This window comes from Elephas maximus, chromosome 2 (assembly GCF_024166365.1).
Source record: "Elephas maximus indicus isolate mEleMax1 chromosome 2, mEleMax1 primary haplotype, whole genome shotgun sequence".
In the NCBI taxonomy this organism is placed as follows: Eukaryota; Metazoa; Chordata; class Mammalia; order Proboscidea; family Elephantidae; genus Elephas; species Elephas maximus.
Window position 1 is genome coordinate 232,131,101 of NC_064820.1, and position 16,733 is coordinate 232,147,833.

Below are 16,733 nucleotides of genomic sequence, written 5' to 3' on the forward strand. Positions count from 1 at the left end.
GGTCTTTGTTTTTCACTCTCTTAATGGTATCTTTTGTGGGTTGTGCTTTTGGTGTCATATCTAACAGGCCATTGCCTAACCCAAGGTCATGAAGATTTACTCCTATGTTTTCTTCTACGAGTTTTGTAGTTTTTACTCCTACATTTAGGTCTGTGATCCACTTTGAATTGATTTTTGTGTATGGGATGAGAAAGGGGTCTAACTTTATTCTTTTGCATGTGGATATCCAGTTTGCCCAACACATTTGTCAATAAGACTCTCTTTTCTCAATTTAATTGTCTTGGTATCCTTGTTGAAAATCAGTGATTTCACATATACTTTTTTTTTTTATGATAAAATGAAAGAGAATGAAAATAAACGGAGCAGCCATCAACTGAAGAAGTTAAAAAAAAATAAGCAAAACAGGAGGATGGCATACATAAAAATGTAAGCAGGAATTAATTCAGAAAGAAAAGAATAACAGAAAGATCTCTGGAAAATGCCCAAATAACCTGATGGGTCAAAGAAGAATTCTGAAGAGAAATTAGGAAGTATTTTGAACAGGAAAATAAACAATGTATCAAAAATACAATGTATCATACTTTGCCAGGATGCAGTTAAAGCTATATTTAGAGGGAAATTTATACCATTAGAAGTCTGTATTAGAAAAGAAAGTCTCAATTATCCCAGCTTCCACCTGAAGAAACTAAAAAAGAAGAACAAATTAAACCTGAAATAAGTAGAAGAAAGTAAATATCAAAGGGTAAATCAATGAAATAGAAAATGGAAAAGTAAAAAGAAAACCAAAAGCTGATTCTTAGAGATTAATAAATTGAGAAGCCTCTGGTTACGAATACGGGAATGAAAATTCGCTGTGTCCCCTTGAGACCGTTGCCACACCATCTGCTCCAAGTTCTGACTGCTGCTGTGCACTGGAGACTGTCTGCCCTGCCCCGAGAGGCTGACCCCTGCCCTGAGGATGGGCCATCCTTCATCCCATGTGATTCCTGCTCAGGTGACCCTCATTTAATTTGTAGAACAAAGGAATTTGATGTTCCATGGATGGCCATAACTTTTTACTACCCACTAGACTTTCTGACCCATCCAACCAGTTGCCATTGAGTCCATTCCTACTTGTGGCGACCCCATGTGTGTCAGGGTAGAACTGTGCTTCATAGGGTTTTCAATGACTAATACTTTGGAAGTAGATTGCCAGGCCTTCCTTCTGAGGCACCTCTGGGTGGCCTCGAACCTCCAACCTTTAGGTTAGCAGCTGAGGACATTAACTGTACCATCCAGGGATATTAGGGGGCAAGTACTTGAATTCCAATTGTGTTCCACATTTGGGTTTCCCATCCTAAAGACTCGTGACGCTGATGAGAAGTATTTCCAAAGGATCAGGTGTGGTCTCTGCTCTGGGCCTCCTGTACTCCCACCCTCACCCTTTGAGAATGCTGCTTCAGGAATTGCAGATTTGCAGGTTTCCTGGACAGATTTTGGCTGGGAACAGAGAACAGAGTCTCCTCCATTTAACCTTGACGGGCTGTGTCTGGGCAGGTTCTTGCAAAGGCTGTAGGGTGTGTGTGATGTAATGAGAAATGGGAATAAAAACATGACTCTGTGTGTGTGTGTGCAGTGAGAACATGGGAATGAAACATGACTCTGTGTGTGTGTGCAGTGAGAACATGGGAATGAAACATGACTCTGTGTGTGTAGTGAGAACATAGCAATGAAAACATGACTGTGTAGTGAGAACATGGGAGTGAGACATGACTGCGTGTGTGTAGTGAGAACACAGGAAGCACGTATGTGCGCATGCACACAAGTATGTGAGCCCCAGGTGTAAGAAGCGCCCCTGATGCCTTTGCAGCTCCCCCTGCCTCCCTCCCCCTCAGCCCTGCTATTCCAGCACCTTTCCTCCCTGCTTCCTCCCTTGGGCTCTGCACAGCCACCCCCACTCAGGGCAAGCCCCTTGTAGCGAAGCTTCAGTCACCAGTTTTACAAAGGAAGGCTTTTCTGGTTCCTTTCGGATACTCTTTTAGTGGACATCTTTTAAAAAAGTGCATCTTTTAAAAAGTGAGTGTCAGAGACAGAAACCCAGACAGGAGGCATGGGTGAATGAGTGAACGTGGGAGAAGCCAGCTCCTTGTCTGCAGGGAGCCCAGGTGGGGAGCCCAGGTGGGGAGCCCAGCTGGGGACATCCTCCAGAGCCCCATGCCCTGCCTTGGGGCCCCTGGGCACCCCCACCTCCACCCCACCAGTCATTGTGTCTGCCAGAGGGCTGCAGCAGCAGCTCCGGACTGGTAGTCAGGTTCTAGTCAGCGTTCGGGTGAAGACCACTTTCCGGCCATCGCCCCCTTTGTGTGGTTTCTGTGCCACTGAGCCCTTTACATCTGCAGAGCTGACAAGCTGGGCACGTTCTGACCCCAGAGACCTGCAGGGGAGCAAACAGCGACAAGAAGCAATCTCAATATTGTGACAGGAAGGCTTCGTGGAGATGCACTTGGCTATGCGCAGACACTCACGCCCACAGCCCCGAGGGGGTCGGGACATGCACGGTGGCCTCCTTTCTTCCTGTCAATCACAGCCTCAGCCTTTTTTCACGGCAGGGGGTTTGCTAATGTGTGTGCGGCTACTGGAACTCCATCAGACTACCGTCCACCGGCATCTTTCCGCAGGGCAATGGAGGGAAATTCTCCAGAACAGTTTCCAGCAGCTCCTTCGGCCCTCTCCCTCAGTCCCACCTGATCTCAGGTATGCGAAGGTTTGTCGCTGGCCTCCCAGGCGGGAAATCCAGACTTACAAGGGATGTCTCCTCTGTCTTGGCGAACTCGCTCACCTTGCGTTCTCCCTGAGTATGGATGGGCATAGCAGGGGGACGTGCCAGCCTTACCTCTCGCTTTCCTGCCTGGAGCCCTGAACAATCACCTAGCGAGGGAGGGGGATGAACAAGAGCCAAGGTTGGGTTTTCAGTCCTGTGTGTGGCCTGAGTCTTCCATGCCCGGCATCAAGGACACAGAAGTACACTCCCCCCCGCCCCCGCCAACACACCAAAAAAACCCAGCCAAGGTTGGACCCAGGTAAAGCAAAGGTAGAAATAAGACAGATTGAAAGGCTACAGAAACAAAGGTGGCACCAAGTGGAAGGATCAAACAATGGCCTGGCCTTGAGGTTTCGTCTGTCACCAGAGGGACACAGCAGACAATCCCACTCAAGTACAAGGTGAGTCTCTACCACCTCACCGCCCTTGTTAATCCAGTGGGGAGCGTATGGGTTCTTGGCCCAGTGGAAGCATTCTGTGAGGTTTCCCCCTAAGGAGGAGGCTCTCAGGCTCCTTCAGTGAACTGGACCCTGGCGGAGCCATGAGGGTGGGTACTTGGAAGATGACTGGGTTTTTCCAACTTTTGATCTATGTTCTCACCCTTAGCCTGTACCTCGCCTGCTGCCAGCTCCAGTGAGTCTGGGACCAAGCCCTTCTGGACTCAGGAAAGAATTGTCTCCTGTTCCATGGGGGTCTGGCGGTGGTCTTCTCCCCTTGCTAAACCAGAGATATTTGCCATCCTCCACCTGCTCCTGTCCACTATTGTTATGGAGCAGTTTTGGAAGGAGCTTGTGATTGACCACCAGGAGCAAACCCAAGTCCCTCTTTCCTGCCCTCTGACTGTGTGATGCCCAGACCTCCTCAGGAATGTGGCTCAGTGGGGCTGGGGTGGGGGTGAGGCTGGTGGGCTTCGGTCCTGCACGCCTCCAGAACACAGGGAAGGGAGGAAGGTGCAGATGCAGACCTAACGTGAGGGCCACATGACACTTGAACTTGCCAAGGGAACAAGAGTCCCCGGGGGCTGGTACTGAGGAAGGAGGAGGGAGGGCCAAAAGGCTGCGCACATATCTCAGGAATCCATTCACCATGGTGTTGGACTGATTGGATCAGTCTTGTGGCCTGAATGCCACAGGCTCTGTGGGTTTATTTGTGTTAAATTTGTAAAAAAAAAAAAAAAAAAATTTAGTTTACACTAGTATACCCTGGTTTACATTTGAAACCCTGGTGGCATAGTGGTTAAGCGCTACGGCTGATAACCAAAGGGTTGGCAGTTTGAATCCGCCAGGCACTCCTTGGAAACTCTATAGGGCGGTTCTACTCTGTCCTATAGGGTCACTGTGAGTCGGAATCGACTCGACAGCACTGGGTTTGGTTTGGGTTTGGTTATACTTAGGTTTTATGATAAAGATCATTTAAGTTGACATTAATGATTTATTAGACCTTTTCTTTAGAAATTGTGCATACATTATTCGTTCAAGAAATTCTGATCGAACACAAGGACACGTCTGCAGCTTTGCAGTGTGGTATTAATCAGGGTATGCTACACTTTTCTGTGAAAACCAATTACCATCCCTCCCCTCCCCGGATTTGGGACAGATTCCATATTTGTGAGGGAACTACCCCTCACCTGCCTACATCATTGGGTTGTGGTAAGGATTAGTATGTGGAAATACGTTAGAATCTGCAAAGTGAGAGACGCACTCCAGTCCATCCACACATCCGTCTATCTTCCAAGTCTTTATTAAGCTTTATTAAGTTCTTTGGTGTCCTGATGGTGCAGTGGTTAAGAGTTTGGCTACCAACCAAAAGGTCAGCAGTTCGAATCCACCAGCCGTTCCTTGGAAAACCTATGGGGGCAGTTCTACCGTGCCCTATAGGGTGGCTATGAGTCAGAATCAACTCTCCTACAGCAATAGTGTTTTTTTGGTTATTAAGCCCTTTGCCTGGGTCAGCCCCATTCACACTCATGAAAGTGAGGTAGACAGCAACCCTCAAAGTCACATTACTGCCCTTATTTACAGATTAATAAATGGAGCTTGAAGAGGTTAAGAGGTTTACCCAAGGTCGCCCAGCTGCCAGGCAGGCGCCTGGCTGACCATGTGTTGTGACAGGCATTGGAGTGATGGATGGTGATTTCGGGTGAGCAGGTCCCCTGTGTGTTGGGAAAGGGGTGGGGGTGGGCAGGCATCAGCAGGCTTCCTCATTGCCTCTGCAGCCCTTGCTTTCTCCCTAATGTAGGAAGCTCATTTGAGCTGTTCTGCTCCACTGCACACAGCCCAGAGGGCTGTGAGTAATGGAGGAACTGGGGATGCTGGGGGGAGCGGGGGTTGTCTTTCAGGGAAGGCTTGCCACAGTGCCAAAAGTGCTGCCAGGGTGGCCTGGGAAATGAGCCACATTTGTCAAAAACGAAAAGGAAATTTTATTAATTCACTTTAACATCATCGCATTCTCTGTCGTGAAAATTCAGAACAAAGCAGACTGATGGTGGTGGCGAGGGGCGGTGATGATGGTCAGATGATGGTGGTGAAGATACTGGTCGTGGTGAGGCGATGATGGGGGCGGTGAAGATGGTGACAATGGTGAGACTGATGCTAATGACGACAGTGATCACTGCCACTTACTGCTACTTTGGGCCAGGCTCTGCCGAGCATTTTAAAGTAAATGTTATTGCTAATTTTACAGATGAGGAAATGGGTTGCATGTTTGAAAATACACAAAAATGAAGGTTAAAATAAAAGCTAACCAGACTAAATGCTTTTCTAAAAAATGCACTAGGACAAAATGGAGTGACTGCTACTAAATTATCAGGAAAACATACCAGAGCCCTCAGCAATTTACTCTCTTTTTCTATCCAAGGACAAAAGTTTATCCCCAAAATTCATCAAAATGAAGTTTGACAGCCTGGTACTGGTACAATAACAGGCACATAGACCAATGGAACAGAATTGAGAACCCAGATATAAATCCATCCATGTATGAGCAGCTGATATTTGACAAAGGCCCAGTGTCAGTTAATTGGGGAAAAGATAGTCTTTTTAACAAATGGTGCTGGCATAACTGGATATCCATTTGCAAAAAAATGAAACAGGACCCATACCTCACACCATGCACAAAAACTAACTCCAAGTGGATCAAAGACCTAAACATAAAGGCTAAAACGATAAAGATCATGGAAGAAAAAATAGGGACAACCCTAGGAGCCCTAATACAAGGCGTAAACAGAATACAAAACATTACCAAAAACGATGAAGAGAAACCAGATAACTGGGAGCTCCTAAAAATCAAACACCTATGTTCATCTAAAGACTTCACCAAAAGAGTAAAAAGACCATCTACAGACTGGGAAAGAATTTTCAGCTATGACATCTCAGACCAGCACCTGATCTCTAAAATCTACATGATTCTGTCAAAACTCAACCACAAAAAGACAAACAACCCAATCAAGAAGTGGGCAAAGGATATGAACACACATTTCACTAAAGAAGATATTCAGGCAGCCAACAGACACATGAGAAAATGCTCCCGATCATTAGCCATTAGAGAAATGCAAATTAAAACTACGATGAGATTCCATCTCACACCAACTAGGCTGGCATTAATCCAAAAAACACAAAATAATAAATGTTGGAGAGGCTGTGGAGAGATTGGAACTCTTCTACACTGCTGGTGGGAATGTAAAATGGTACAACCACTTTGGAAATCTATCTGGCGTTATCTTAAACAGTTAGAAATAGAACTACCATACAACCCAGAAATCCCACTCCTGGGAATATACCCTAGAGATACAAGAGCCTTCACACAAACAGATATATGCACACCCATGTTTATTGCAGCTCTGTTTACAATAGCAAAAAGCTGGAAGCAACCAAGGTGTCCGTCAACGGATGAATGGTTAAATAAATTGCGGTATATTCACACAATGGAATACTACGCATCGATAAAGAACAGTGACGAATCTCTGAAACATTTCATAACATGGAGGAACCTGGAAGGCATTATGCTGAGCGAAATTAGTCAGAGGCAAAAGGACAAATATTGTATAAGACCACTATTATAAGATCTTGAGAAATAGTAAAAACTGAGAAGAACACATACTTTTGTGGTTAAGAAGAGGGGAGGGAGGGAGGGAGAGGTTTTTTTTATTGATTAATCAGTAGATAAGAACTGCTTTGGGTGAAGGGAAAGACAGCACTCAATACATGGAAGGTCAGCTCAATTGGACTGGACTAAAAGCAAAGAAGTTTCCGGGATAAAATAAATACTTCAAAGGTCAGCGGAGCAGGGGCAGGGGTCTGGGGACCATGGTTTGAGGGGACTTCTAAGTCAATTGGCAAAATAATTCTATTATGAAAACATTCTGCATCCCACTTTGAAATGTGGTGTCTGGGGTCTTAAATGCTAACAAGCGGCCATCTAAGATGCATCAATTGGTCTCAACCCACCTGGAGCAAAGGAAAATGAAGAACACCAAGGTCACACGACAACTAAGAGCCCAAGAGACAGAAAGGGCCACATGAACCAGAGACCTACATCATCCTGAGACCAGAAGAACTGGTTGGTGCCCGGCCACAATCGATGACTGCCCTGACAGGGAGCACAACAGAGAACCCCTGAGGGAGCAGAAGAACAGTGGGATGCAGACCTCAAATTCTCATAAAAAGACCATACTTAAGGGTCTGACTGCGACTGGAGGAATCCCGGCAGCAATGCTCCCCAGACCTTCTGTTGACACAGGACAGGAACCATTCCCGAAGACAACTCATCAGACATGAAAGGGACTGGTCAGCGGTGGGGAGAGAGATGCTGATGAAGAGTGAGCTAATTAAATCAGGTGGACACTTAAAAAAAAAAACAAAATGAAGTTTGAACGAAGAAGAGACGGGGGCGGGGCGGGGCAAGTGTAACTTCAACATTTTAAATGTTATTTCTAGTAAGCTGATATTCTGTGTTGTACTTTTCACATTCTGCTTAAATATTCTCTATCAAAATTCTCTCAAAATAACATTCACTTAATTAAAAAAATCATATTTAGTTATTTAAACATTCTTGAAAAAGAACAAAAAATAAATAAATAAGGAATCTGCATCTAACTAAGCAGTTAGAGCTAACTTCTACCCTGCAGGAAACAGTGGTAAAGGACTAGTGAAATGGCAGTCCAAGGAAGGCAGGTACGGACGCACGCGGGAATTCTGTGGGAGAACTGACTCAGTCACCTCAGTAAGTCAAAAAAAAAAAAAAAAGGCAGGACAAATACAGGCAGGCAGACAGGTGGGAGAAGGGTGGGGGAGGGCTCTGCCATAGGTAGGAAGAGACTTAAGAGACATAGAAACAAACAAACAAAAAACTACAATGTGTGGACCTCGTTTAGGTCCTGTTGGGAACAAAACTAAGACCTTTTTCAGGAAATCTGGGAAGTGGGAATATGAAGTGGACATCAACTGATATTAATTTTCATAGGTGTAAGAATGCCATTGTGATTAAATAGGAAAATGCCTTTTTGTTTATCTGAGGTCCAACTGATGTTTTTGAAGGCAAAATGATGTCTTTGGAATTTACTTTAAAGTTAAAATTACTCCAGTAAAAAGAGTCAGTGAAATAAGAATGGCAAAATGCTGGTGACTGCTGAAGCTGGGTAATGTGGGTGGGGTTGATTGCACTTTCTGCTTCTGTGTATGTTTGGAAAGTTCCGTTAATAAAAATACAAAAAAGTAGATAAGTCCATTAAAATATACTGATTTCCCTTATCAAAAATCTTACATAACAATGTGAATTTGTATTGGTATAACTGTAACTGAACTGTATTTTTTTTTTCATATCCAATAAAGTCATACTCTCTGTAGTTTGTTACATTAATGTACCAAACTCTTCTGTCCACAGTCCCTTCTCACCACTAGCATGTAAATTTTATGAGGGCAAGATTTTCGTTTGTTCACTGATATATCCTAAAAAGTACGTATAAAAATGACTGAAATATAAATATTTGTGGAATGACTCTTTTTTTCCAGAAAATATTCTAGATTGCACATAAACATTTCATAAACGTGAATAAAGTTTCCATCAGACCCAGCCTAGTAAAGAAATGATCCAATTTTTCAGTAATTAGTGAATGATGAATTTTCTTTAGGAAAGCAGTTCTGCATCTTTAAGAATTTTTTATAATCTATACATTTTACAGACCTGATAAACAGTAACATGGTAAGATTATGTATTAAGATTGCTGGTAGAAAATTACATAAAATTCATATTAAATTGTTTTTAACAGCGTTGTGTCTACAGAAGCACCTTTGTCAAACGCTCAGCTGAACGTATTTTAAAACATCCTGAACTTTTCTCAGACAAGACCTGATACAGAACACAGCTCAATAAATGGAAGTCAATTCCAGGTCCTGACCAGGTGGGTTCATTCCCGGGTGTGTCCTGATGACTTTCTTCATCCATAAAATTGTGTGACATCAAGGAACTCAGAAACTGGGTTACAGTGCCTCAAAACCCAGTTACTTGAGACAAAAATTGACTTCAGAACAAACAAGCTTTTTTTTGAGTGGAAGATTCCTTATTGTTTCAAGGCCACAAATTGTTTTCTGCGTCCTTCACGCACTGTCTGATGACTCACAGCCTGGAAAGGGAGAGCGGAAGGGGAAGAGGAGGCCACTCTTGAGTCCTGGCCTCTAGGGCTGCACAGAGCAGCTCAGATGATCTCGCAGCGGGCAGGCTGGGGGCTGGGAGTGGTGGCTGCAGTGAGGAGTGAGTCAAGAGCCAAGTCCAACAAACGCAGCCTCTGGCTCCCCTACCGCACAACCCTCATGAGCAGACTGGGACCTCTTTGGACAGTGGTCAGCCTCTCCTACCCCCGTGGGGCCGAGATCAGTACAATGGGTCTTTGGCACCAACACCTCTATCCCACCTGGTCTTCAGCAGTTACCTTGCCTAGTCTCCTGCCCCTGAATCTGCAAGGACCCTGTAACTGTTCTGACCAATAGAATGCAGCAGAGGTGACGCAGTGCCTGTTGGTCTCTGAAGGACCTTGTACTGGCCCGGTGCTTCTGCTTCTGGTCACTGGCTTCCTGTCTCCTAGAACCTTGAGGTGATCCCTGAGCTGTGCCCAGGAGCAGCTCGGCCAAAGCAGCGCGCTTGATGGGAGACCCTTGCGTGCTCATCCAGTGCAGGCAAGCCCAGTCAATCCTCAAACAGAGCAAGTGCAGGGCTGTTTTAAGGGAACACAGTCATCCCCCAGCCCACTTTTTTGCTCCTCAGTCTGGGCCCCACAGAGGTATTGGGGACTCATACAAAAAGCTGGGGTTGAGTCACGGTCACAGTCCAGGGACAAAGCTGGGATTGAAGCATGACAACACTTCACACATGTTCTTTATTTTCCTTCTCACCAGACTTGGTGGCAGTACATAAGGTCTAAGAGCATAGTTTCTTTCCCTTTTGAGTAAGAAAAAAAAAACACACTCAAAAACTTTCTTTGACATTCTTTATGCCTTTCAGCCCTGATGCTCCCAGTGACCAAGAACTTGGACTTGGGTAGGTCCTTTAACTGTGGGCATTTGTTTATTCAACAAATGTTGAGTTTCTGCTCTGCCCTGGGTGCTGGGGATATAGTGGTGAACAAGATTAAAAGAACCCTTCCCGTGGAGCCTGATGTCTAGTGAAGGAGACAGTCAATAAGCACATTCAAAGAATGAATGCGGTAAGTTCAGATAGTAGTAAGTAATGGGGTGGAGAGTTGGGGGAGGGCTGGGCTTGGTACAGCCCCTGAGAGCCTGGGAGGTGACTTCTGAGCAAACCCCTTGGCACCATGAAGACCTGGGAGGAGTGATGTGAGCAGAGACGTGGCACATGCAGAGGTCCTGAGTGTGGAATGTAGGGGGCAGCGATGAGGCCTCGTGGGGAGCACACTAGGATAGCATTAGGGGCCCTGTGAGGAGGCAGAGATGAGGGTGACTGGAACCAGGTCCCAGCTGTATCTTTAAGTGAGATTTAAGGTGCGTGTGACAAGACTTGCAGAAGGACTGGATGTGGGGTGAGAAGATGGGTGAGTCAAGGTCTGGTGTCTGGGATGACCTTGCTACATCTTCTTCAGCAAACCCTTCTAGTTAAGCTAAGCAGATAGGAGACTTCCAGGAAGGAAACTCAGTCAGGATGGAAACCTATGTGAAGTAGAAAATCATTCCAAGAAGCATAAGGAGTCCCTGGGAGACACTGGAGACACTTTAAGATGGAGACTCATTTTAGAAGCCTATTCACCTTGCCTTTGGGGGGAAGAATGAGCTGATGTACAGTGAATTTCAAAGCGGCTACCAATCTTTTCCATTGATAAAGCGACATCAAGAGGTGGAGTCTGCCCCCCTGCCCCCACTATTGGCTCTGGGCTCAGCCATGTGATTTCTTTGGCCAATGGGACATCACTCATCACATGTTACCCAAGCAGAGACTTGAAAAGTGCTTGGGCATTGGGGCTTACCCTTTCCTGCTGTGTCTTCCAATCTTTCTCTCTGTATATTTACATAGGCTCCTCCTCCGTTCTGTCTGAAATCTCCCTCTGCCTCTCGTAAAAACACTTATGGTTGCATTTAGGGCCTACCAGATAATCCAGATGAATATCTCCATCTCGAGGTGCTCAATTCAGTCACATCTGCAAAAATAATTTTTCTGTAAAAGGTAATAAACAGATTCCAGGGATTAGGGCCTGATAAGGGGGGTATTTTTCAGCTCACCACACGCCACTACTCCCACAGCTGTCTGCTAGCTGACTGTGATTGGGGAAGTCACCCGAAGTGCTCAGCTGGCCCAGCCATAAGTGCTGACCCACAAATTGTGAGCTATTAAGTGATCATTGCTTTAAACCATTGCTTTTTGGGGAAGTTTCTTTATATTGCAAAAAAGCAACTGATACAGGATCATTTTTGTTTGGCTATTAGCACCTGAAAGCCACTTCTTATCCTACCCTGCCTCCTCGATTTTGTTTCTCTTCACAACATGCTTGTGAAAATATTAGTTTACTACTTTCCTTAGTGGTTAGATACAGTCTTTTCCCACATCTGTCTTTGTTTCTCATCACTAAACTTATAATATTGAGGTCATCAAGGATTTCATTTTACTTGGATCCACAATCAACATCCATGGAAGCAGCAGCCAAGAAATCAAACCAAGTATTGCATTGGGCAAATCTGCTGCAAAAGATCTCTCTAAAGTGTTAAAGCAAAGACGTCACTTTGAGGACGAAGGTGCATCTGACCCAAGCAAGGTGTTTTCAATCACCTCATATACCTGGGAAAGCTGGACAGTGAATAAGGAAGACCGAAGAAGAGTTGATGCCTTTGAATTGTGGTGCTGGCGAAGAATATTGAATATACCATGGACTGCCAGAAGAATGAACACATCTGTCTTGGAAGAAGTACAGCCAGAATGCTCCTTAGAGGCAAGGACGGCGAGACTTGGTCTCACGTACTTCGGAGGGACCAGTCACTGGAGAAAGACGTCATGCTTGGTAAAGTAGAAGGTCAGCAAGAAGAGGAAACCCTCAACAAGACTGATTGACAAAGTGGCTGCAACGGTGGGCTTGAGCATGGCAACGATTGTGAGGATGGTGCAGGTCTGGGCAGAGTTTTGTTCTGTTGTATATAGGGTCACTATGGGTTGTAACTGACTCAACAGCAACTAACAACAATAACAACAAATTTATAAACTGAACTTTGTAAAATGAAGTCAGTTTTACACAGGCAAGATAAGAAAGGAGCAAATTATTTCTGAAACAATCATGTATGTATTTTTTTCTAGCCAAATGTCACTCAAATACGCCTAATTCAAGACGCAAAATGTACTGCGATAGCAGGTAACAGCCTGGTTAGACAAGAGATTACTTTCTAGATCTGAGGATATTAATACAAAAGGGTTTTAGTCTTATACATGGGCTCAGACAGTTCTTCAGAAAGAGACATTGACTGCATTCTCAGATCTGTGTATGTGTGCATATATGGTGTGTACGTGGGAGGTATGAATATGGGTGCGTTGTGTATGTGTGTGTCTGTGTGTGTCGGGGTGTGTATTCTAAGTTCCCCAACTGATCTCTCTGTGAGGTGGCAAACCTCTACTCTGTTCCTGGCAGCTGCAGGCCCCACTCAAACCTGGGGCTGCCCCACCTTTTGTAGTTATTCCATCTTATGGCACTGGTTTCCTCCTTCATCTAAATCCCGTTTGATTTTGGTGTTTTAGGAATTCTTTATTTCCTAAAGGAGTCATGGTCCTATTTATGGAAAACCTATTTTCTGTCATTTGCAACAGTTTGGGCAGGAGGGGGCAGCTGTCGTGCAGGCTCATGAAAGTGTATGTTGAGCAGAGCATTGTACCAATTAACTGGACATGAAATGTAGCATGGACTCCAAGACAGGGCACTGTCTGGTCCATTGCAAGCCCAGGTGCCACCTTGAGGGACAACGGCTACAGTAATGGTGGCTCATGGATCCACACCTGCCCTTGTTGAGGAGCCTCTACCTCCTCAAAGTCACATCATTTTGAGGGGTGGCGTGTTTTGTGGACACTTGAAATGTCTGCCCACCTGTTTTCTCCCACTGAGGGCCCTGCTGAAGTCTCTGCCTGCAAGTTTTGTCCTCTGGGGACAGCTGTGTCCATGTCAAGGGCATCCCTCCTGCCCTGTCAATCTTCCATATGGCTTACTCAAAAATACTTTGAAATTTGAAAGTTATATTGCACTGTTGGGTGGGAATATTTTTATGATACGAATAAAAAATAATTTTATGCTATGTGGATGTAATTAATTTTTCTACTGCAACTCAGATGTCAGCTAAGATCATCCTGTTCTTTGAGCTTTACATGACCTTTGCTCAAACTTCTTATCTTAAGCCTCTGTCATGGATTGAATTTTGTTCCTCAAAAATTGTGTCAACTTGGCTAGGCCATGGTTCCCAGTATTGTGTGGTTGTCCTCCATTTTGTGATTGTAATTTTATGTTAAAAGAGGATTAGGGCGGGATTGTAACACCCTTACTAACTTCACATCCCTTATTCAATATAAAGGTAATTTGCCTGGAATGTGGCCTGCACCACCTTTTATCTTACAAGAGGTAAAGGAAAAGGGAAGCAAGCAGAGAGTAGAGATCTGATACCACCAGGAAAGAAGCACCAGGAGCAGATCGTGTCCTTTGGAACGGGGGTTCCTGCGCAGAGAAGCTCCTAGTCCAGGGAAAGATTGACGAGAAGGACCTTCCTCCAGAGGCGACAGAGAAAGCCTTCCCCTGGAGCTGACACCCCTGAATTTGGACTTCTAGCCTACTAGACTGTGAGAAAATATTTTTCTCTTTGTTAAAGCCATCCACTTCTGGTATTTCTGTTATAGCAGCACTAGATGACTAAGACAGCCTCTGCACAACCAAAGAACGTCCTGGGAGGTCTGGTAAATTCCAGGTGCTTCTGTCCTCTGTTGGCTGTTTCTTGGGATTCTTGTTTTCTCTAAACATTGCCTCTTTGTGCGTCACTCTCTCTGACTTCCATCTCTGTTTTGTAGAGCACAGGCCTGTTTCCTTGATTTCCTAGAACCCTACTCACAAGGCATTTGTGCATGCAGTGGGCATTCCTGAGGGCTCGGAGCAGCAGAGGTGGCTCTCAAAACAGCTTTTGAAATACTTTTGTAGCACTTCTTGTTGCCGGCCATGTCTCCAGAAGCCCCCGCCTCCACTGCATTCCTAGTGCTTTTCTCAATCCCTGTCCTTTGTCCTTTCCCTTCTTAAGTTTGTGTCTATTTTTAGACATGAGAGAGTTGCCTGGTCTTGCCATCTTCCCTGACTCGGCTCCCAGTTACTCCTCAGGTGCTTCAGGCCGGCTCCACCCATTCTGATGCTGAAGCAGCTCTTCCTCCATCACCAGTGGCCCCATGCTACAGGGCCAGTGGGGATTTGATTTCCTTATATTTTCTGTTTTTTTTTTAAACTGTGGAATATGTTACTCAGATGGAAGACTGAACAAGACATATATGTACCTTAAGGGACTGATAATAAAACACACTCCTGGGTGCCCATTGTCCAGGCTGAGAAAAAGGACATGGTAAGGACATTGGTTGCCCCTGTGGACCCCTCCTCAAATGTGTGCACCTTCCCCCTCACAGCGTCTTGACTTTCTCACGGGCATATCTCGTCTTCATCTCTTTGGGCCCATCAGTAACTTTTGACACTGTTGTCCAGCATGACCTTTCCTCTGGACACCACAATCTCCGTGCTCCCTTTCTCTATGGGTGCCCCTTCTTGGTCCTCTTTATACCACATCTTAAGACTGGTTACCAGACCCTCTTCTCTCTCAAGACACTTCATACAAGTCCACAGCCTCAACTACCATCTACCTCCCATCGTGCCTAAATTTATAACGCAAGCCCAGATCTCCTCTCTGTTCTAGACACAATATCTGAGGACCTTGTGATGGTTAATATTGTGTGTCAGCTTGGCTGGGCCATGATTCTCAGTGTTTTGGCAGTCATATAATATTGCGATTACCTCCCTGTTGAGATTTGATATGTGATCACCCACATGATGAGATCTGCTGTGAGTAGCCAGTCTCTTAAAAGGGAGTTTCCTTGGGTGTGTGGCCTGCATTGAATATAAGTGGACATTCTGGCAAGGCGCAGGGGGCTTTTTGCTGGTGGTAGATTCTGCAGCTGGCTCTTGTTCGTCTGACCTCCGATTCTTGGAACTTGAGATAGTAGCTTACCTGTGGTCTTGCCTGCCGATCTTGGGATTCTTCAAATTTTGCAGCCTGTGAGCAAGAGCCCTGCTGTCTGACCTGCCGATCTTGGGTTCACCAGCCCCTACAGCTACGTGAATCGTGAGAGACCTCTATCCTGACCCACAGACTTGGGACGTTCCAGTCTCTACAACCATGTAAGCCATTTCCTTGATATTTCTCTCTCTCCCTCTCTCTCTCTATATATATATTCAAATGCTTTACTGGTTTTGCTTCTCTGGAGAACCCAGCCTAAGACAGACCTACTTGATACTTCCACTTGAGGGTTCACGGGCTCGGCAAAGTTGACATATAGAAGCTGAATTCATGATTTTTCCCAGTCAGTTGTATCCTCCCACTGCTCCTCCTTTCAGTGGACACCACTGTTCTCCATCCTGATGCAGGAACCAGGAAACAGGAAGTCATCTTTGATGCCATCATCCAATCACCCAATATCCAACTCACCTCCACTCTGAACAACTTTACCTCCCAGACATCTCTCTGATCTGTCCACTTCTTTCTGTTGCTCTACCAGGTCCTGGGGGCCACTATCTCTCTCCTGGACAATAGAAAAAGCCTCATCTGCTCCCTCCCCAGTAGAGTCTCAGTAGCCAGATTAATTTTTCAAAATACACATGTAATTTATGTCACTCACTCTCTTCCCATGATTGAAGGCTAAAGACACAAATACTCCTCATAGGTCTCCAGGTCCATGTGGATTGGTCCCTGCCTCTATCCAGCCCCATTGCCATTCTACCCTTCCTCTTGTCTTTTGCACTGTGACCACATTGATCTCTTCTGGTTTAAGTTGTAGGCAGATGGCATATGACATAGAAAGTGCTTTCCTTAGAAGTGAGAAGAGAACCGATTAATATAAATCTGAAGGCATACCTGAGAAGATGGTGTGGAGACAGAGGCAGTAAGGAAGAAAGAACAGTAGAAGAAAGAATTATTACTCCTGGGGCATCTCAGTTATCTCACTAAAATAGGAGACTAAGCTATTCCTGAGGAAACTCTGGTGGCATAGTGGTTAAGTGCTACAGCTGCTAACTCAAGGGTCAGCAGTTCAAATCCAACAGGTGCTCCTTGGAAACTCTACGGGGCAGTTCTACTATGTCCTATAGGGTCGCTATGAGTCGGAATCAACTCGACGGCACTGGGTTTAAGCTATTCCTGAAGTGATAGAGTGGGCGCAGAGGTGG